This window comes from Seriola aureovittata, chromosome 2, assembly GCF_021018895.1.
Source record: "Seriola aureovittata isolate HTS-2021-v1 ecotype China chromosome 2, ASM2101889v1, whole genome shotgun sequence".
Lineage (NCBI taxonomy): Eukaryota > Metazoa > Chordata > Actinopteri > Carangiformes > Carangidae > Seriola > Seriola aureovittata.
The window spans coordinates 4,262,501-4,284,394 of NC_079365.1; the positions used below are offsets into that span (position 1 = coordinate 4,262,501).

The 21,894-nt window shown below is 42.4% G+C and overlaps 17 non-coding genes across 17 annotated transcripts; 2 read left to right on the plus strand and 15 right to left on the minus strand.

Moving 5' to 3' along the window:
* Positions 1-368: 368 nt before the first annotated feature.
* On the minus strand, positions 369-441 carry trnaf-gaa (transfer RNA phenylalanine (anticodon GAA)). The gene has a single exon. It is a non-coding gene; the product is annotated as a tRNA-Phe (tRNA).
* Positions 442-926: 485 nt separating this feature from the next.
* Positions 927-999, minus strand: trnaf-gaa (transfer RNA phenylalanine (anticodon GAA)). Its single transcript has one exon. It is a non-coding gene; the product is annotated as a tRNA-Phe (tRNA).
* Positions 1,000-1,248: 249 nt separating this feature from the next.
* Positions 1,249-1,321, minus strand: trnaf-gaa (transfer RNA phenylalanine (anticodon GAA)). Its single transcript has one exon. It is a non-coding gene; the product is annotated as a tRNA-Phe (tRNA).
* Positions 1,322-1,806: 485 nt separating this feature from the next.
* On the minus strand, positions 1,807-1,879 carry trnaf-gaa (transfer RNA phenylalanine (anticodon GAA)). Its single transcript has one exon. It is a non-coding gene; the product is annotated as a tRNA-Phe (tRNA).
* Positions 1,880-3,082: 1,203 nt separating this feature from the next.
* Positions 3,083-3,155, minus strand: trnaf-gaa (transfer RNA phenylalanine (anticodon GAA)). Its single transcript has one exon. It is a non-coding gene; the product is annotated as a tRNA-Phe (tRNA).
* Positions 3,156-3,429: 274 nt separating this feature from the next.
* trnaf-gaa (transfer RNA phenylalanine (anticodon GAA)) lies at positions 3,430-3,502 on the plus strand. The gene has a single exon. It is a non-coding gene; the product is annotated as a tRNA-Phe (tRNA).
* A 541-nt stretch (positions 3,503-4,043) lies between these two features.
* On the minus strand, positions 4,044-4,116 carry trnaf-gaa (transfer RNA phenylalanine (anticodon GAA)). The gene has a single exon. It is a non-coding gene; the product is annotated as a tRNA-Phe (tRNA).
* Positions 4,117-4,365: 249 nt separating this feature from the next.
* On the minus strand, positions 4,366-4,438 carry trnaf-gaa (transfer RNA phenylalanine (anticodon GAA)). The gene has a single exon. It is a non-coding gene; the product is annotated as a tRNA-Phe (tRNA).
* A 485-nt stretch (positions 4,439-4,923) lies between these two features.
* On the minus strand, positions 4,924-4,995 carry trnaf-gaa (transfer RNA phenylalanine (anticodon GAA)). Its single transcript has one exon. It is a non-coding gene; the product is annotated as a tRNA-Phe (tRNA).
* A 1,203-nt stretch (positions 4,996-6,198) lies between these two features.
* Positions 6,199-6,271, minus strand: trnaf-gaa (transfer RNA phenylalanine (anticodon GAA)). The gene has a single exon. It is a non-coding gene; the product is annotated as a tRNA-Phe (tRNA).
* Positions 6,272-6,545: 274 nt separating this feature from the next.
* trnaf-gaa (transfer RNA phenylalanine (anticodon GAA)) lies at positions 6,546-6,618 on the plus strand. The gene has a single exon. It is a non-coding gene; the product is annotated as a tRNA-Phe (tRNA).
* Positions 6,619-7,159: 541 nt separating this feature from the next.
* Positions 7,160-7,232, minus strand: trnaf-gaa (transfer RNA phenylalanine (anticodon GAA)). Its single transcript has one exon. It is a non-coding gene; the product is annotated as a tRNA-Phe (tRNA).
* A 250-nt stretch (positions 7,233-7,482) lies between these two features.
* On the minus strand, positions 7,483-7,555 carry trnaf-gaa (transfer RNA phenylalanine (anticodon GAA)). Its single transcript has one exon. It is a non-coding gene; the product is annotated as a tRNA-Phe (tRNA).
* A 483-nt stretch (positions 7,556-8,038) lies between these two features.
* trnaf-gaa (transfer RNA phenylalanine (anticodon GAA)) lies at positions 8,039-8,111 on the minus strand. The gene has a single exon. It is a non-coding gene; the product is annotated as a tRNA-Phe (tRNA).
* A 473-nt stretch (positions 8,112-8,584) lies between these two features.
* Positions 8,585-8,657, minus strand: trnaf-gaa (transfer RNA phenylalanine (anticodon GAA)). Its single transcript has one exon. It is a non-coding gene; the product is annotated as a tRNA-Phe (tRNA).
* A 485-nt stretch (positions 8,658-9,142) lies between these two features.
* trnaf-gaa (transfer RNA phenylalanine (anticodon GAA)) lies at positions 9,143-9,215 on the minus strand. Its single transcript has one exon. It is a non-coding gene; the product is annotated as a tRNA-Phe (tRNA).
* A 749-nt stretch (positions 9,216-9,964) lies between these two features.
* trnaf-gaa (transfer RNA phenylalanine (anticodon GAA)) lies at positions 9,965-10,037 on the minus strand. Its single transcript has one exon. It is a non-coding gene; the product is annotated as a tRNA-Phe (tRNA).
* Between the last annotated feature and the right edge of the window lie 11,857 nt (positions 10,038-21,894).

Below are 21,894 nucleotides of genomic sequence, written 5' to 3' on the forward strand. Positions count from 1 at the left end.
AGAGCCTGTGAAATCCCCTCCCAGACATCCCTAATAGGGGTTGGAGAAGATCTTATGAGTTCCAGGCCAACTATTTTTGATGCACAAAGGCCTGTAGTAATAAGTGCATTTGAGAGAAATGCCCCAATGACTGCTGATTCTGCATCTATGAGTGCAGTATCTGAATGACCTGTGGTTATGGCCATGACTTTGCTACCGTACGGTCTCCAGAAGTGGCGGACGGGGGGTTAACACTGCATTTTGACTGTAGTGACGTGAGAAACTACATGAATACATGTAGGAGTCTCAACAGACAAAGGCCCCAGAGTTATACGAGTCAACAGCACTAACAATTAGGGCAATGTGTCACAAAATACAGACGAACAGACTGTCGAAACCCGGGATCGAACCAGGGACCTTTAGATCTTCAGTCTAACGCTCTCCCAACTGAGCTATTTCGGCATAAATGTGGCAAATATGGAGGCTACAACTTCGAAAACACAATAACGTTTCTAAGCATCCAACCCATTCTAGGCATCAAAAAGTAGTCCTCTTCCACTGGAGTGCAAGGAAGAGACAGAGCCTGTGAAATCCCCTCCCAGACATCCCTAATAGGGGTTGGAGAAGATCTTATGAGTTCCAGGCCAACTATTTTTGATGCACAAAGGCCTGTAGTAATAAGTGCATTTGAGAGAAATGCCCCAATGACTGCTGATTCTGCATCTATGAGTGCAGTATCTGAATGACCTGTGGTTATGGCCATGACTTTGCTACCGTACGGTCTCCAGAAGTGGCGGACGGGGGGTTAACACTGCATTTTGACTGTAGTGACGGTCAGAAACTACGTGAATACATGTAGGAGTCTCAACAGACAAAGGCCCCAGAGTTATACGAGTCAACAGGACTAACAATTAGGGCAATGTGTCACAAAATACAGACGAACGGACTGCCGAAACCCGGGATCGAACCAGGGACCTTTAGATCTTCAGTCTAACGCTCTCCCAACTGAGCTATTTCGGCATATATTGGCAAATATGGAGGCTACAACTTCGAAAACACAATAACGTTTCTAAGCATCCAACCCAATTTAGGCATCAAAAAGTAGTCCTCTTCCACTGGAGTGCAAGGAAGAGACAGAGCCTGTGAAATGCCCTCCCAGACATGTACGTGAATACATGTAGGAGTCTCAACAGACAAAGGCCCCAGTGTTATACGAGTCAACAGGACTAACAATTAGGGCAATGTGTCACAAAATACAGACAAACAGACTGCCGAAACCCGGGATCGAACCAGGGACCTTTAGATCTTCAGTCTAACGCTCTCCCAACTGAGCTATTTCGGCATAAATGTGGCAAATATGGAGGCTACAACTTCGAAAACACAATAACGTTTCTAAGCATCCAACCCATTCTAGGCATCAAAAAGTAGTCCTCTTCCACTGGAGTGCAAGGAAGAGACAGAGCCTGTGAAATGCCCTCCCAGACATCCCTAATAGGGGTTGGAGAAGATCTTATGAGTTCCAGGCCAACTATTTTTGATGCACAAAGGCCTGTAGTAATAAGTGCATTTGAGAGAAATGCCCCAATGACTGCTGATTCTGCATCTATGAGTGCAGTATCTGAATGACCTGTGGTTATGGCCGTGACTTTGCTACCGTACGGTCTCCAGAAGTGGCGGACGGGGGGTTAACACTCCATTTTGACTGTAGTGACGGTCAGAAACTACGTGAATACATGTAGGAGTCTCAACAGACAAAGGCCCCAGAGTTATACGAGTCAACAGGACTAACAATTAGGGCAATGTGTCACAAAATACAGACAAACAGACTGCCGAAACCCGGGATCGAACCAGGGACCTTTAGATCTTCAGTCTAACGCTCTCCCAACTGAGCTATTTCGGCATATATTGGCAAATATGGAGGCTACAACTTCGAAAACACAATAACGTTTCTAAGCATCCAACCCAATTTAGGCATCAAAAAGTAGTCCTCTTCCACTGGAGTGCAAGGAAGAGACAGAGCCTGTGAAATGCCCTCCCAGACATCCCTAATAGGGGTTGGAGAAGATCTTATGAGTTCCAGGCCAACTATTTTTGATGCACAAAGGCCTGTAGTAATAAGTGCATTTGAGAGAAATGCCCCAATGACTGCTGATTCTGCATCTATGAGTGCAGTATCTGAATGGGATCCAACAGGTGGCTGTCCCCTTATGACTGCTGAACACCATCAAAAAGATAGGGAGATAAAAAGAGACAACCTGTCTGCCTCATCTGTAGTGTCCCCTACCCCATGTCACAGAAGCCCAAGTGGACGAACACATTACTGGCCAGGAGGTTCAGATGAGGAACAAGAAAGATGAGCTTCAAACCTGTCAATCCTCTTTGACAGACTCGGAGGAGCAGTCAGAATATGAAGCTGTGTATCTGATCTTCCTCCATCGGCTGCTGTAACAGACCGCTTAGGATCCTGAATTCCCTCATCATGTTTTGGATCCTGTTTAGAACTGTGGTGTTGGTCATGCAAGCGCTTCTAAGAACACTTGTAGCCATGCCTATCTGACAAGCCGTCTCCCTCTCTAAGATGTTTGGCACAGAGCTGCGACCCTTGTCATCTGTGTGATGTAGCTCCTGCTTGGCAGGTCACAAGCTGCACTGCAGAGATAATCCATGTCCTCCATTGAATGAAAGATCCCAAAAAATGAGGGCCATCCGCAATGGCAATTGCATGTAGCAATACAATGTGACAAAAACCACCACAATTCCCAAGGACACATGCCCCCATGGATGATGAATTCAACAATTGAATCACTAGAGTCATTTTCCTACCTGTACCAAGTCTCTGAGATCCGAAGTCCAAAGAGGACAAGAAGCGGACCTTGCTTTTATAGTGTGGGAGGTTCAGCTGCCTGTGGTTATGGCCATGACTTTGTAACGCTACGGTCTGCAGCAGTGGCGGACGGGGGGTTAACACTGCATTTTGACTGTAGTGACGGTCAGAAACTACGTGAATACATGTAGGAGTCTCAACAGACAAGGGCCCCAGAGTTATACGAGTCAACAGCACTAAACATTAGGGCAATGTGTCAAGAAAACCGACACAACGCACTGCCGAAACCCGGGATCGAATCAGGGACCTTTAGATCTTCAGTCTAACGCTCTCCCAACTGAGCTATTTCAGCACTCTAGCCTGTAAATATGGAAGTTAAGGGGTTCAAAACATGGGAATTTTTCAGTAAACATTTCAAAAACCACAAGAGTTGCCCACTATCACTTTGATTCAACATACTGAGTGGATATTAACAAACAGCCTTGCTCTACAGGAGAATTACACTTGGCACATGCAAAATAACTGTATCCATGGTTCCCTCACTGGTAGCTGCTTTTTGTAACTAAAGTTTACTGAAAAGGTCCCATGTTTTGCACCCTTTAGCTTCCGTATTTGCACATTAGTGTGCCGAAATAGCTCAGTTGGGACAGCGTTAGACTGAAGATCTAAAGGTCCCTGGTTCAATCCCGGGTTTCGGCAGTAGGAATGGATATGGTGGCTCTGAGCTGCAAAAGACACTCCCATATCAATGAAAGGAAAAGGAATAAAGAAAGCCAACACAGAACTTTTCAGAAACATCACTTACCGTTCATAACATGGTTTCCCCTGGAATCCAGCTATTTATACCATATTGGTACTTCTCGTCCTGGCCTGGTCAGATCCGTACACGAACTGATGAAGCCTCTTGGATGAGAGTTGAAACGTCTTCCCAGACAAATAACCTAGTCCAGTTGTTTTCCATTAAAAAACTCCTTTATGATACTATGACCTGGACAAATGAGAATATACACAGCCTTTTATAGTGTGGGAGGTTCAGCTGCCTGTGGTTATGGCCATGACTTTGCTACCGTACGGTCTCCAGAAGTGGCGGACGGGGGGTTAACACTGCATTTTGACTGTAGTGACGGTCAGAAACTACGTGAATACATGTAGGAGTCTCAACAGACAAAGGCCCCAGAGTTATACGAGTCAACAGGACTAACAATTAGGGCAATGTGTCACAAAATACAGACGAACGGACTGCCGAAACCCGGGATCGAACCAGGGACCTTTAGATCTTCAGTCTAACGCTCTCCCAACTGAGCTATTTCGGCATATATTGGCAAATATGGAGGCTACAACTTCGAAAACACAATAACGTTTCTAAGCATCCAACCCAATTTAGGCATCAAAAAGTAGTCCTCTTCCACTGGAGTGCAAGGAAGAGACAGAGCCTGTGAAATGCCCTCCCAGACATGTACGTGAATACATGTAGGAGTCTCAACAGACAAAGGCCCCAGAGTTATACGAGTCAACAGGACTAACAATTAGGGCAATGTGTCACAAAATACAGACAAACAGACTGCCGAAACCCGGGATCGAACCAGGGACCTTTAGATCTTCAGTCTAACGCTCTCCCAACTGAGCTATTTCGGCATAAATGTGGCAAATATGGAGGCTACAAGTTCGAAAACACAATAACGTTTCTAAGCATCCAACCCATTCTAGGCATCAAAAAGTAGTCCTCTTCCACTGGAGTGCAAGGAAGAGACAGAGCCTGTGAAATGCCCTCCCAGACATCCCTAATAGGGGTTGGAGAAGATCTTATGAGTTCCAGGCCAACTATTTTTGATGCACAAAGGCCTGTAGTAATAAGTGCATTTGAGAGAAATGCCCCAATGACTGCTGATTCTGCATCTATGAGTGCAGTATCTGAATGACCTGTGGTTATGGCCGTGACTTTGCTACCGTACGGTCTCCAGAAGTGGCGGACGGGGGGTTAACACTCCATTTTGACTGTAGTGACGGTCAGAAACTACGTGAATACATGTAGGAGTCTCAACAGACAAAGGCCCCAGAGTTATACGAGTCAACAGGACTAACAATTAGGGCAATGTGTCACAAAATACAGACAAACAGACTGCCGAAACCGGGATCGAAGCAGGGACCTTTAGATCTTCAGTCTAACGCTCTCCCAACTGAGCTATTTCGGCATATATTGGCAAATATGGAGGCTACAACTTCGAAAACACAATAACGTTTCTAAGCATCCAACCCATTCTAGGCATCAAAAAGTAGTCCTCTTCCACTGGAGTGCAAGGAAGAGACAGAGCCAGTGAAATGCCCTCCCAGACATCCCTAATAGGGGTTGGAGAAGATCTTATGAGTTCCAGGCCAACTATTTTTGATGCACAAAGGCCTGTAGTAATAAGTGCATTTGAGAGAAATGCCCCAATGACTGCTGATTCTGCATCTATGAGTGCAGTATCTGAATGGGATCCAACAGGTGGCTGTCCCCTTATGACTGCTGAACACCATCAAAAAGATAGGGAGATAAAAAGAGACAACCTGTCTGCCTCATCTGTAGTGTCCCCTACCCCATGTCACAGAAGCCCAAGTGGACGAACACATTACTGGCCAGGAGGTTCAGATGAGGAACAAGAAAGATGAGCTTCAAACCTGTCAATCCTCTTTGACAGACTCGGAGGAGCAGTCAGAATATGAAGCTGTGTATCTGATCTTCCTCCATCGGCTGCTGTAACAGACCGCTTAGGATCCTGAATTCCCTCATCATGTTTTGGATCCTGTTTAGAACTGTGGTGTTGGTCATGCAAGCGCTTCTAAGAACACTTGTAGCCATGCCTATCTGACAAGCCGTCTCCCTCTCTAAGATGTTTGGCACAGAGCTGCGACCCTTGTCATCTGTGTGATGTAGCTCCTGCTTGGCAGGTCACAAGCTGCACTGCAGAGATAATCCATGTCCTCCATTGAATGAAAGATCCCAAAAAATGAGGGCCATCCGCAATGGCAATTGCATGTAGCAATACAATGTGACAAAAACCACCACAATTCCCAAGGACACATGCCCCCATGGATGATGAATTCAACAATTGAATCACTAGAGTCATTTTCCTACCTGTACCAAGTCTCTGAGATCCGAAGTCCAAAGAGGACAAGAAGCGGACCTTGCTTTTATAGTGTGGGAGGTTCAGCTGCCTGTGGTTATGGCCGTGACTTTGCCACCGTACGGTCTGCAGCAGTGGCGGACGGGGGGTTAACACTGCATTTTGACTGTAGTGACGGTCAGAAACTACGTGAATACATGTAGGAGTCTCAACAGACAAGGGCCCCAGAGTTATACGAGTCAACAGCACTAAACATTAGGGCAATGTGTCAAGAAAACCGACACAACGCACTGCCGAAACCCGGGATCGAATCAGGGACCTTTAGATCTTCAGTCTAACGCTCTCCCAACTGAGCTATTTCAGCACTCTAGCCTGTAAATATGGAAGTTAAGGGGTTCAAAACATGGGAATTTTTCAGTAAACATTTCAAAAACCACAAGAGTTGCCCACTATCACTTTGATTCAACATACTGAGTGGATATTAACAAACAGCCTTGCTCTACAGGAGAATTACACTTGGCACATGCAAAATAACTGTATCCATGGTTCCCTCACTGGTAGCTGCTTTTTGTAACTAAAGTTTACTGAAAAGGTCCCATGTTTTGCACCCTTTAGCTTCCGTATTTGCACATTAGAGTGCCGAAATAGCTCAGTTGGGAGAGCGTTAGACTGAAGATCTAAAGGTCCCTGGTTCAATCCCTGGTTTCGGCAGTAGGAATGGATATGGTGGCTCTGAGCTGCAAAAGACACTCCCATATCAATGAAAGGAAAAGGAATAAAGAAAGCCAACACAGAACTTTTCAGAAACATCACTTACCGTTCATAACATGGTTTCCCCTGGAATCCAGCTATTTATACCATATTGGTACTTCTCGTCCTGGCCTGGTCAGATCCGTACACGAACTGATGAAGCCTCTTGGATGAGAGTTGAAACGTCTTCCCAGACAAATAACCTAGTCCAGTTGTTTTCCATTAAAAAACTCCTTTATGATACTATGACCTGGACAAATGAGAATATACACAGCCTTTTATAGTGTGGGAGGTTCAGCTGCCTGTGGTTATGGCCATGACTTTGTTACCGTACGGTCTCCAGAAGTGGCGGACGGGGGGTTAACACTCCATTTTGACTGTAGTGACGGTCAGAAACTACGTGAATACATGTAGGAGTCTCAACAGACAAAGGCCCCAGAGTTATACGAGTCAACAGGACTAACAATTAGGGCAATGTGTCACAAAATACAGACGAACGGACTGCCGAAACCCGGGATTGAACCAGGGACCTTTAGATCTTCAGTCTAACGCTCTCCCAACTGAGCTATTTCGGCATATATGTGGCAAATATGGAGGCTACAACTTCGAAAACACAATAACATTTCTAAGCATCCAACCCATTCTAGGCATCAAAAAGTAGTCCTCTTCCACTGGAGTGCAAGGAAGAGACAGAGCCTGTGAAATGCCCTCCCAGACATGTACGTGAATACATGTAGGAGTCTCAACAGACAAAGGCCCCAGAGTTATACGAGTCAACAGGACTAACAATTAGGGCAATGTGTCACAAAATACAGACAAACAGACTGCCGAAACCCGGGATCGAACCAGGGACCTTTAGATCTTCAGTCTAACGCTCTCCCAACTGAGCTATTTCGGCATATATTGGCAAATATGGAGGCTACAACTTCGAAAACACAATAACGTTTCTAAGCATCCAACCCAATTTAGGCATCAAAAAGTAGTCCTCTTCCACTGGAGTGCAAGGAAGAGACAGAGCCAGTGAAATGCCCTCCCAGACATCCCTAATAGGGGTTGGAGAAGATCTTATGAGTTCCAGGCCAACTATTTTTGATGCACAAGGCCTGTAGTAATAAGTGCATTTGAGAGAAATGCCCCAATGACTGCTGATTCTGCATCTATGAGTGCAGTATCTGAATGACCTGTGGTTATGGCCGTGACTTTGCTACCGTACGGTCTCCAGAAGTGGCGGACGGGGGGTTAACACTCCATTTTGACTGTAGTGACGGTCAGAAACTACGTGAATACATGTAGGAATCTCAACAGACAAAGGCCCCAGAGTTATACGAGTCAACAGGACTAACAATTAGGGCAATGTGTCACAAAATACAGACAAACAGACTGCCGAAACCCGGGATCGAACCAGGGACCTTTAGATCTTCAGTCTAACGCTCTCCCAACTGAGCTATTTCGGCATATATTGGCAAATATGGAGGCTACAACTTCGAAAACACAATAACGTTTCTAAGCATCCAACCCAATTTAGGCATCAAAAAGTAGTCCTCTTCCACTGGAGTGCAAGGAAGAGACAGAGCCAGTGAAATGCCCTTCCAGACATCCCTAATAGGGGTTGGAGAAGATCTTATGAGTTCCAGGCCAACTATTTTTGATGCACAAGGCCTGTAGTAATAAGTGCATTTGAGAGAAATGCCCCAATGACTGCTGATTCTGCATCTATGAGTGCAGTATCTGAATGACCTGTGGTTATGGCCGTGGTTACGGTCTCCAGAAGTGGCGGACGGGGGGTTAACACTCCATTTTGACTGTAGTGACGGTCAGAAACTACGTGAATACATGTAGGAGTCTCAACAGACAAAGGCCCCAGAGTTATACGAGTCAACAGGACTAACAATTAGGGCAATGTGTCACGAAATACAGACGAACAGACTGCCGAAACCCGGGATCGAACGAGGGACCTTTAGATCTTCAGTCTAACGCTTTCCCAACTGAGCTATTTCGGCATATATGTGGCAAATATGGAGGCTACAACTTCGAAAACACAATAACGTTTCTAAGCATCCAACCCATTCTAGGCATCAAAAAGTAGTCCTCTTCCACTGGAGTGCAAGGAAGAGACAGAGCCTGTGAAATCCCCTCCCAGACATCCCTAATAGGGGTTGGAGAAGATCTTATGAGTTCCAGGCCAACTATTTTTGATGCACAAAGGCCTGTAGTAATAAGTGCATTTGAGAGAAATGCCCCAATGACTGCTGATTCTGCATCTATGAGTGCAGTATCTGAATGACCTGTGGTTATGGCCATGACTTTGCTACCGTACGGTCTCCAGAAGTGGCGGACGGGGGGTTAACACTGCATTTTGACTGTAGTGACGGTGAGAAACTACGTGAATACATGTAGGAGTCTCAACAGACAAAGGCCCCAGAGTTATACGAGTCAACAGCACTAACAATTAGGGCAATGTGTCAAGAAAACAGACACAACACACTGCCGAAACCCGGGATCGAACCAGGGACCTTTAGATCTTCAGTCTAACGCTCTCCCAACTGAGCTATTTCGGCAGAAATGTGTTAAATATGGAGGCTAGAAAATCCAAAACACAATAACGTTTCTAAGCATCCAACTCATTCTAGGCATCAAAAAGTAGTCCTGTTCTACTGGAGTGCAAGGAAGAGACAGAGCCTGTGAAATGCCCTGCCACACATCCCTAATAGGGGTTGGAGAAGATCTTATGAGTTCCAGGCCAACTATCTTTGATGCACAAAGGCCTGTAGTAATAAGTGCATTTGAGAGAAATGCCCCAATGACTGCTGATTCTGCATCTATGAGTGCAGTATCTGAATGGGATCCAACAGGTGGCCGTCCCCTTATGACTGCTGCACACCATCAAAAAGATAGGGAGATAAAAAGAGACAACCTGTCTTCCTCATCTGCAGCGTCCTCTACCCCATGTCACAGAAGCCCAAGTGGACGAACACATTACTGGCCAGGAGGTTCAGATGAGGAACAAGAAAGATGAGCTTCAAACCTGTCCATCCTCTTTGACAGACTCAGAAGGTCAGTCAGAATTTGAAGCTGTGTATCTGAACTGCATACATCGGTGGCTGAAACAGACTGCTTAGGATCCTCAATTTCCTCTCCGTGACGTATCTCCCACTTGGCAGGTCACATGCTGCACTGCAGAGATGATCCATGTAAGAAGAGGCGAACCGCGGGTTAACATTCCACTTTGTGCGTAGCAGTGTAAACAGACAAGGGCCTCAGAGTGATACAAGACAAAAGCTCTAACTATCAAGATAATTCAACTAACTGCCGAAACCCGGGATCGAACCAGGGACCTTTAGATCTTCAGTCTAACGCTCTCCCAACTGAGCTATTTCGGCACAGTAACATGTGGATACGGAAGCTAAGCGGTGCGGAACATGGGAACTTTTAGTCAAAATTTCACAAACCATAAGAGTTGATCACTATCGTTAGATCGTTTGATTCAAAATACTGATTGGCTATTTAGAAAGCACCTTGCTCTACCTTAGAGTGTGTGGCACATCTAAACTAATTATATCCATGGGTCTGTCACTGGTGTCTTTTTGTTATAACCACAGAAGAAGTAGCAATGTGTGACAATGAATTCCAGGGGGAACCATGTCACATATTGTAAGTGCTATTTATGAAAACTATTGTTTTCACATTTCTTTCTTTAAATGTGTTTTGCAGCTCAGGGTCACTATATTGATTACAACTATCCAGACTAATATAAATGAGCAGCTCTAACCACTAAGTCAATGCCCCATTGAAAGACAACACATCAGCCGCTGAATCCCGGGTTCAAAGCAGGGAACCTTTACATGTTCAGTCTAGCGCTCTCCCATCTGAGCTATTTCGCCATGAAAGTTACCCTACGGAGGCTACGAGCTGCGAAAGACAATAACCTTTCTAAGCATGGAGAACTAGAGACACTGCCTAGATAACCCACAGGGGTTGGATCAGATATTAGGAGTTGCAGTCCAACTAGTTTTGATGAAAGAAGCCCTGTAGTAATAAGTGCATTTGAGGGAAATGCCCTAACAACTGATGATTCTGTATCTATATGTGCAGTATGTGAATGGGGGTCCACCAAGTGGCTGCCCCCCTTTCGCTGCTGCACACCATCAAAAAGATAGGGAAAGACATAAAGAGAGTACGTCTGCCTCATCTTCAGTTCGCAAAACCTGCAGGAGATTTTTGCATATACCTTGTCATTGAAGGTTGTTGTTTCCAATTCTCTCTAGATTTTTTTCTTCTGTAACTTGATGTTACTGTGCTGAAGCACAATGAAAACAAGCAGGAACATTCTGCGGGCTAGGATTAGACCATTGTACCTGCAGTCCTGCAAAGGCCCCTACTTCCTGGGGAATGTTCCAGCTATAGATTTGTACCAGTCATATTCTTTTTAGACTGTCCACTGCTAACACCAATACTAACAAACAACCATGCAGAAAAAGCAAACAGCAAATAAATTGTAGAAGTCTGTTCAATAATTAACAACATAGAACAGAGTATTCTCATGTCCTTAACACTCTATGCGCACAGTGTTTGCCGTTTATGTACATTTGGTTGTTTCCAGTGCAATCTATTATACAACTGCCTCTATGAGATGACAGAGACAGCACACACACTGGCACACACACAGAAACACACACCCACGCGCTCTACCCTCCATCACATGAAGCTCTCAGACTGTCAGGATCACTGAGGTCGTCTCATTCAGCCAATTGAGATTTTCCCTGCAGTGTGAAACAGATGGGGGAGTTTCCCCTTTGGATTGAACAACACAGTGAGAGATGAAGCGCCACAGAATAGCCCTGGTCTCAGCAGGAGGATAGAACACACCTCCTCCTGCCTTTCAGGCCTGCTGAGACCTCTATTCTCTCCCAACAGCTGCACCACCTCCAGTACAGACAGGAGGGATATTTTCAGTAACAGTACCTCTCCCCTGCATCTCTGGTATTTGCTTTGGCTCAGGGTGAAATTAAAGCAGCAAAGATGCAGTCTCCAGTTTTACATTCAGCTTTTGTATTTACTATTGCCATTCAGAAACATCCATTGTAACTGCCACCAGTGAAAATGCACATTTAATTCAGATTTGTGAGCTGGTAGATCGTCATATTTGGTGCCTCATGCTAACACTAACCATACATTATGTTGAGATATTGTAAGCTCTATACTTGCATCCATGAACGGACTACACCTCACCTGAAATAAAGAGCACTTCCGTTAATGTCAGAAGGAGCTATTTTATGTTTTATAAAGCATAATATTAAGTGGCACTACATCACACAGCATAGACAGTATGTTTAATAAGTAATGTGATTATTTAAATTACATCACTTATATAAGTGGTGTAATTTATGAATTATATCTAGGAGCTATATTGATCACAAAAGGAGATTTGTCTTGTTCAACTCAGCAAGTGAAAACTATTTATTATTATTTATTTGTCCTTCATGCACAGCATAATACAGTGTCAAGAAAACATTTTGAGGGGTTACAAATCAGGAAAAGTACAGACAAACTCACTGCTGTCCTGCCAATCAGACACTAGACTGAAAATCCAAGAATATGTTCATCACTGGCTGGACACGTGTTTAACTTTACCCAGCCCGAACAAAAATATTTGGCCCAACATCGACATCTCAGCCGTGAGATACAATGGACCGATAGTTCTGGACGGAGTCTGGCTAAGTCTGGGCCAAGAGATATGGCTGAAGCGCGGCAGCTGGTGGCCAACAACCCACAACTAAGCATGAAGTACACCACAAGTGCCAGACTCAGCTCATTACCATTTCTGGTATTTTTTAATTTCCTGCCACTTCCATGACAACCCCTCCATCAGATGCAGGATATAATCAGGTTGCATGAATGCTCTTTTATTAAAAGACACATAATTTAAACAACATGAGTACTCGCATTCTCATGGATACACAGGAAGGAATAAACCAGCAAGCATGAAGCAAGAGCCCAGAAATACAGTAAAATAATATTAAAAGTTCATAAACTACAGCAGTTAAAGTTCTCTAAAGAGGCTCCTGTGGCCTTGTTACAGAAACTTCCTAACTTGCAGATCCTATCTTAGGGTAAGGGTAAGGGTTAGGACCTGATTTAGGAAAAAAGCTATTACACATGAATAGATCCTAATCAATGTTCCAATGGTGTAAATGTGTAAAAAGTGTATTACACAAGCTTCCTACTTCCCAAAGTCTTATATAAACTCTCCTGACTTCAAAAGAACTCTTACGGTGTCCTGAATTTCACTTTTCCATCACTTAGCTAACTTGTTTTATCCATATGGCTGCTCTTTTATTGCTTTTACACAACGAAATGTCAACAGGGGAACTTATTAATGGGGATGTTTTTGACAGACCCGAATGTTGTAATGTGGTTAGATGACAAAAGCCTTGGTAGTAGATAAACGCTACTCTGATCTTACTACGACCAGCTTTGGAGAGGCCAATCGGGCAACATATACTGTAGCTCTCCTAGTCTTAGTGCAACTGACAAAAGCATTTCGTTTTTCTGCATAAGTGTATTTTCCAGAATGAAGTGGCCATTTTTTTTACATTTCACTGAGAAACGTTTCAATGAGAAACTAATGGGTTACAAAAATACCTCAGTAAGATCAGATGAGAAAAGTAATGTTGGTTGCCAGATAAAATGATCAAAATCATGTTAGTGTCCTGGAAATATCCAGTATGCCAACTTTAACCTATAGGAGTTTCCTGTTTGCTCATGTTAGCCCTGTGTTGTGCTGCTGTGCAGAGGAAATTAATTCCGTATGACTGGAAACTGTCTCTGAACACCCTTTAGCACAGAAACCAACCAGGCAGTACCATCTGTCAGGCAGCCACAGGGTACATTACAGAATATGCACTCAAAGATACTCGGGGAAGGTACAAAACGATGAAATTTATGATATTACTGATGCACTTTATAAAATGTCTGACAGAAAGCATCAGTGCTGAACAGAGCTATATTACCAGTGCCAATATTCAGCTGAAAGCTTTACAAAGCCCTGCTGCTACACCTGTCAAGCTTGCAAGACAGTAGCAGACTCAAAAGTCATGGTAATATCTTAAGTAGTGAATCCTTGATATCAGATAGAAATAAAAACAGACATAGTCAACAACTGTCTAATTTCTCAGCTGAAATGACAGTTACTGACAGATTTAACTAATCAGCAGTTGTGCTGCTGTGATGCAATCGGTCTTCAAGTGCTGCCTTAAAAGTATGCGGCCCCTGAATTGGGACACAGCTTTTGAGTTATTAAAGCAGGAAAAGCACAGGTGAAACAACTTTAGTTAAGGATGGCTCAACTGCACAATACCAGAGCCCAGGAACTAGCTCATCTAAAGTGAATGAAGTTGTTTTAATGTTATCAGTTACACTATGGCAAAAATGCCTACTGTGAAAAAGGTTCTGCTGATACACAATGTCACCTTGTTCATTATCTCGGATTTTGCTCTTGCTCCTTAAACTAAAAAGGGACGAATTAGGCGTGTGTGTGTGTGTGGTTGTGTGAAAGCCCAGATCAACCAACAAGTCAATTTTCATAATGAATAATGCAATGCTGGCTTTAGAGACACAGAGATGAAAGGAGAATGAGTGCTGAGTGTTGGGGTTCAGACAGATGGCTGCAAAGAAAGAAAGAACAAAGAGGGGTGAATTAATAGTAAGAAGGCCGCTGTGATTTGGTTTCTCTGCTGTACACTGTTTTGATATGTTAACAGTTCCATTATATTGAGTTTGCAAGCAGATGATACTGAGCAAGCTGTTTGATTGCAGTGTTGTCTGCCCCTGTGAATTCCAGACACACTGACAGATAAGCGAAATGAGAAAGACAGATGGATAGATAGAGGCAAGAATGCCACAGGGCACGCCAAGCAGACAGCTAACACGCAACACAAAAGTGAGGGTTTCTCACTGAATACCACACACTCATGTAATTTACTGAGTAGGTTTTTTAGTAGGATAATCAGTTCATGAAGTACGACCAAACGAGACAACATGAAGATAAAAGGCTTCTGTATGGAAAAATACAATGATATATAAAATTATATCAGGAGCGTTTGATCCAACAGTCAGCTCCATGAGGTGGAAAAAACAGACAGACATCTTGCTGGGAAGTCAGCCGGAAAGTCTGACAGACCGCCCAGACAGACAAGCAGGTGGGTCCTGGTACAGTAGTTTAACTCAGAGAGACAGTGAGGTGAGGAGTTTTCTCCCTCAGTACAACTTCTGTAATTGGAGTGAGTTGTGTTGAATAACAAACTTTTCCCTTTCCTCTGTCAGACAGCACATGGAGCACAGATAATTATCTCTGCTGCACATGGAGACACATGCACACACTAGTCCCTGCATCAGTGCTAGAAATAACCTTATATGTGATGTTGAGGGGACTGCTAAGTCCTGCTAGCTGGCCCTACACGCTTCAATGTTAGTTACATCAAACAATACAAGTGTTTTGGGATTTTAGAGGGTTAGTGGTGTTAGAATTTGTCCTGGCTGTTGCTAAGGGAAAGATAATGGAGTCTAAAGTTAAAAAGGTTTTTCCTCTGGGGAGTGAAATGTGCTCTGTAAATTTCACGGCGATCTGCAGGATAAGGTTTTTAGTATGTACAAGCTAAAAATATGACTTGTGTGTGACACTGCAGGAAAGGTAAGAGATAAGGGGATCACCAAAAAGCATTAGGAGTTGTTCTCCTGGAACCGTGAATATCTAGTTTCTAACCCATATGGTTTGCAGCTAAGTACCTTAAAGGAACCGATGTGCCTCTGGAAAGTGTGTATCTATCTATCTATCTATCTATCTATGATTCTTCACAGAGGACAGCAGGTGTAGTCCGCTTGAGTTCACAGCAGTTACCCAGGATTTCTCCCAGATGTGGTTGTGTCTGTTACTCTGCAGTTGTATTTCCAATGGTTTTCCTGCTGCTATTACACACTACTGAGGAAATACAGGTACCCACGTGGTGAGGTGGTACAGTAATTAAACCAAATAAAGTGCAACTCTACAGAACAGTAGAAGACAAAGTAAGTGAACCCTATGGAATTATCTGATTTTACTGTAGGCAAGTATTCCTCTGATCTTCATCTAAGCTACAATAATGAATAAAAACACAAATAACAACACACAAACGACTGTATTTTTCAAATCCGTATTGAATACATCATTCAAATATTTAGTGTAGGTTTAAAAAAGATTCTGAACCTTTAGGCACAAGGTCACTAATAAGTGGACTGTGGATCCCAATTCCAGACCCTATAACCTATAAATATTGAGATTTATTAAATGTTGATAGAGCGTTTCTAATCTCACCTGTGCAGCTTTTCTGGCCTTCATGGCACTGGTCATGTGATGCTACTCAGCCAATTACTGCAATTCGAGTTAGAGAGTGAGATACACATGGGGAGAGGCTAGTCAAGAGACAATAACGCATAGATCTTCAAGTCCTCTTGAAGACTTCAGATGTTCAAGTCCACACTTAGACAAGCGGTCTTTAAATGGAGATGATGGGGCAATGAGTCCACAAGCACACCACAGAGTGGCCAATGAGGTAAAAGAAGCGCAGTGTAGCAGCTAAAGGCACCGTTGAGCTGGGTAAAATCTCTGTTCATGAGTCCACCACACGCAAATCATAGTGCATGATTTTATGGAGCATTGTGTCGTGGCAGGACTACTCAAAACAAGTGAATGAGTCATATAAGCTCTCATTATCTATTAAATGTGCCTTTCTTGCCCAAAGCCTTGTTCTGTTGTTCACCTTCTCCAGAGTCTTTAATGCCATCTAGACCACTGTCTACCATCTAAGACACTACTAGTAGTTTTCTGGTCACATTCTGATCCTCCAGTTATTTATATCCCACCTGGATTTAAAGTACATCTTAAAGTTTTTTTCTGCATCAAGAGCTTTGCTTTTTTTCTCTTCTTTTTTAAATTGGCGCAGCAAACCAACCAACATATAGGTCTATTTGGAAACCAATGCGATGACAGAAAAAATGGAAGCCATCTTTACCATATTTGTTTACATATATACAAATCGGCACCATTAAAAGTATCCCTATTAGCATATTCATGTTTGCAATCCATGTACAGAAAACTAAACTCCGCTGAAGAAAAATAGGAGGTTTCTCAGGCAAGTTCTGTTTTCTAAGTGAATTTATGGATCTGTATTCACATTGAGCATCTGAGATAATGGTATCTGTGGTACCGGTAAGTTTAAAGATTGCCACTCGCTGCAAACATAAGCTGGCTGTGTGTTGTTGTTATGTAACTATTTTACAAGTTTAATTCTCAAGAATGGTGTTGATAATAATTTGCACCCTCTTTCACATTTCCCTTTGTCACTGCAGAATATTTAACTGCAGCTTCCTACAGAAGGCTGCTGAAGTGTTTGTGTGCTGGTTGACAAGGCACAGGCTGTGTTGTTTCTTCAGGGCTCTACCTCGTCCAGGAGATTTGACATTAATTAGGCTTGCTGACACTAATTACCACCATCCACTGGCGGGACCAAGAGTTCTCTGGACGTCTGGCAGGGTGTTTTTGACTCAGGGCTTTCAAGGACAGACGTCTGCTGCAGATGGAGGTGGGAGGGAGTGCTGATTAAAAGAAACACTGTGAAGAGGGAAGGTTTGCCTGGGGGGTGAAGGGTTTATAGAGATGAGTACAGAGATATAGAGAGAGTGTTGCTGTAAAGAGTAAATGAAGACACAAATGGCCTTTATTTATATACAAGCAATGGTAAAAACTACTCTCTTTAGACATCTGTCTGAATTAATTTGGTTTTTGTTGTACTTTATTGTGTCCTAATTAACCAGTAGTGTGTGACACATCAGTTCAATCCATGTCATTTTTCAGTTGACACAGAGGCTGAGGTAGCAGCTCCTACAAACACTTTAATTTAAAGGTGCCTAGATAGTTTTCTTGTAAAGAAAGTTATGTCTACATTCAGTTTCACAGGTCAAAATGCATCATCTGAATCCTTGAGGTCCAACAAACATGTAGAATGCACGTCCTTCCTCATAGATAATGTGCAAAGCTAATTCTTAAAGTTTTTGTTTACGAGATGGTAGTCTTCTTCTTCCCTGTCTTTTGTTAGCACACTGCTGCGTTTCTAGGCGTGTTACAGCCACCTGTGAATGGAATAGTGTGGAAGAGTGTTCAACCATTGGCACGATTGTATTTAGTGTTACCTGCATGCACATGCTTGTGCATCCTCCTGCACATAATAGGGACTTTAAGCAGTGATGGTTGAGGGGACGGCTTCGGTGTGATGTAGATTCTAACTCGACACTTCCTATCGTTGTAGCCCAACTAATGTGTCTATGCACAAGACATTTTTCCTTTCTGTTTGTCTAGAGGTCATGCAAATGTTGAGATTTTCTAACCTTTGCTAGATGCTCCTCTCGCTAGATTTGGCTGTGGACAGTAGGGAAAGGTCCCTGCCAGTGTAAAGGTGCTGCTGAGTTATCCTTACCCATATTTTTACAGATCTCAGATGATCTCAGTCTTCATCAGACCATGACCTCCCAGCACAGACCGGGGAGGTTTGCAGTCGAGAGTGACTGACTGACTGAGTGATCGTAATTCCACAGTTGGGTCAGCCAAATGACACGTGACTGAGTTGGAGTTTCTCTATTGGCCAGTGGTGCTGGTTAAGGTGGAGCAGCAGTTTGTTATCCACATTGAGGCTGTGCGCTGTGTGAGGGACAAAATAAGAAAGATATTCTGTTGCTCCTAACGTTCTCTCTGAAACTGACTGTGAATAAGCACATTACCGCAGGCTATAATACATTTATTTTTGACACTTGTAACACTTAAACTAATTTTAGGATCAGATTTCTATAAATAAAGTAAAATGTTTAATATCTGTTTAAAATCAGAGAACAATTCATAAGAAATGTAATGTTTAGGTAAGTTAAACAAATGCATAATGAGGTTCAGGCTATATGGAGGAGAAAAAGATTACAGAGCAAGTACAAAAACTGCCCCTTCCAAAGTTAAAACCCAAACTTCACCTTTGCCAATCTGAATTCCTGAACAAATTAGATATGTGTCAGTGATTCAGAGGTTTGGAACCAGGCTACAAATAATTACTGTTGGCACTTGAGAAGTTACTAAGGGAGTCTTAAGCTTTTCCATCTGACTAAGAGCACTGTAATATATTAAAATATCTGAAGATAATCTTCAAATTCCAACTTTCATTGATTCATTTCAGACTTTTGGAGAGACAAAATACCCTTGACATCTTTTCATTCTGTGTGTGAAATTCAAGGCTTTCGTTGAGAAAACTTTTTTTTAATTCTGTTATTTTTGATTAATCCTCAGTAGTAAAAATCCTCTCAGGAAAACCTTTTTCAGGTTATAGGTTGAACCTCTGTAACAAGGGTTGTACCTGTGAGGAGACCTTCAAGAGGATCTGACTATTTTTATTCTATTTTTTATTCCATCCTGCACCTACATCAATCTCTCAGATCACATCTCTGACAGATTAATCACTGCACTGACATGCCACTGATGTGACAGCAGTATGTTGTTATAATTTCTATCCGTAGGTGTGAGACATGCTTTATGAAATATTGTTGTAAATGGCCGTTTGAACACATGAAGTGTAATATAGAGAAAATGGAGACAAATGTCTTCAACTTTCAGAAAATTAAAGGTTTGTTTCTCTAAACACCTTGTAATGAGTAACTGATTCCATTTCCATTACACGTTTCATCATGTGTTTATACTCAGTGGAGTGTGTGTTTGTCAGTGCATGAAGTGTGTGTCACTGTACAAGTTGCCAAGTATATTTTTGCATGGCTTTAAAGCTCCTGCATCCCTCCATATACAGTGTAGTTAACCTCCACCCACAGCACCTCTTGTGGGTTATTTTTTCCACTTTGAGCTCCTGCCAGCTCTGCACTCGTCTGCACTCGCCTTCTAGCAGGTGAGAGCCGTAGAGAAGAAGTGGGGGCAAGAAACACAAACAGATGGAGCTGGAAAAAAAAGTGATGCAAATGTGCAATGAAAAAAAGAATCTTGAACTTTCTATTGTATCGTGACTCAAGAATGTTCTTTTGTTGGTTTTTAATGAAACATCATTGATATTTACTTTGTTTTTCTGTCCGTTTACATTTAATATCCATATCAGTAATTTATTGTGTGTAGATAATCCACCTAACAATACATGTGGATTAACTGAAATACTATATCGAAAACATGTTACAAAAAGACACTTGACAGGAAACACTGGTTTAAACTGAAATGACAAAACTACTAAACATGAACATGAACACAGTAATACATTAATAATAAAAACCTTTAAAATTACGGGAAAACAAACTAATTTACTCCATCTCCTTTTACGGACTCAGTCCACAGTTCTCTGCTTTCATGTGTCTTAAATGTTTATAACAATGGTGGTTACAGATGGTGGTTACAGATACACATATTCAGGCAACGTCTACACTAAGTGCTTTTTAAAATGAAAACAATCTCCCATCCAGACGACCGTTTTAGCTCCGTATCAGAAACGATCTCCGTCCATACTAACACACCTGAAACGCATACACACATGTTCACGCACACTGGGTATGCGCAAGGTGGTGAAAACAGGAAGCAGGTTTTTCTACTCAGCAGTTGATTAGTTGCAGAAAATATGCTTGTAATTTATTTTCCATGTTGCTTTCACCATTGTTATTTGACATGTAATATAATCCCAGAGTTTTCAAACCAAAAATGGGTCCAACAGCATTTCCAGCGTTTCCATTTCAGGCGCTGGGTGGCAGGAGTAAACTTGGCAAAAGAGATGCGTTTTGAAACTAAAACTCAGACTAGTTTCAGGTTACATCCCTGTTTATCCAGAGTCTAATAAAATATGAACCATTTGTGTGAAATTTTGTTGTGTGAAGTCTTGAGTAATGGCTAAAAAGTGTTTTTTGAGGTCACCATGACCTTGACCTTTGAGCACCAAAGTCTAATCAGTTTGTCCTTGAGTCCTAGTGAATTATTCTGCCAAATTTGAAGAAGTACCATCAAGGCGTTACTGAGATATTGTGTCCACGAGAATGGGACGGATGGACGGACAAGCCAAAAACAATATGCGTCCGGCCCTGGCTGTCGCTGGCACAGAGACATAGAAGTCCACGTCTGCTGCGTATGGAAACAGGGCTACTATCACTAATTAACCTGAGATACAAAGATCAAAAGACCAAAAAGATAAAAGATCAAAGAGTGGTTCATCTCCAGTTGGATGAGTTTTTAGGTAATATGTGTTGGTGAAGGTTAGCATACACAGTCTAGCATATGCAACAGAATGGAAATGGCTCCAGCCCCCTATATCACGACCCTTTCTTAAGGTTTAATGACACTTGATATTTATGCTTCTGACCTATAATTTCCTTTTCCCCTTGGTACTGGACTTATTATAGTTAGAGCAAGTGGTACCAACTAACTAAGGTTACAGACATTAGTTCAAGCACCTGGGGACCTGATATTAATCACCTTCATTATTTAGCAACAGTAGCAAAAGTAGATGTATTTTAATTTGAATTAGCAGAACCATATAATTGCCATTTTGCAGAAATTGAGAAATAAGGTCAGTGAGCTTTTAAATGTGGCCACCAGGTACTTCTGACTTTTCTGAGATTTACAGTGAATGTGTTTTTAAAAGCCCAGGGATTGTAGAATTTGCCAAACCCTTATTAACTCAATGTTATTCCCCACAAAAAGCACTGATAAGGTTTTCATGTGGCAGTAGAATTTGAAAACAATGGTGTACATGTCCCAGGTGTCCAGCAGAGGGCAGTCTTTACAGGAGCTTTTCAGCCCAGCAACAGTGGATTCAGTTTAATTGTAGAACATGTCAACTTCACCAACATTTCCACTTGTACGCAATACATTATTAAAATCAGAGGATTCACTTTTGCTGAACAACATTATTTAATATTTTGTACATAGTATAGTTAAAAAGACATTTTCATTTGCGGAATGTTTTTCTGAAACAAAAGCTCAGCTGGATTTTATCATTTGTATATCCTTCTCATGGAATTGCTTTGAATTTTTTTCTTTTCTGTTCAGTTTTCAATTGCACTGTGGACACAGGTCAAGCTGTGCACCTAAATCAGAAAGTATGTTAAGTATATGTATAATATTGCTCTGTTGAGGGATCATTAACTTAGAAGACGCTGTCAACTGCCAAGAACTAAAACATATTAAAA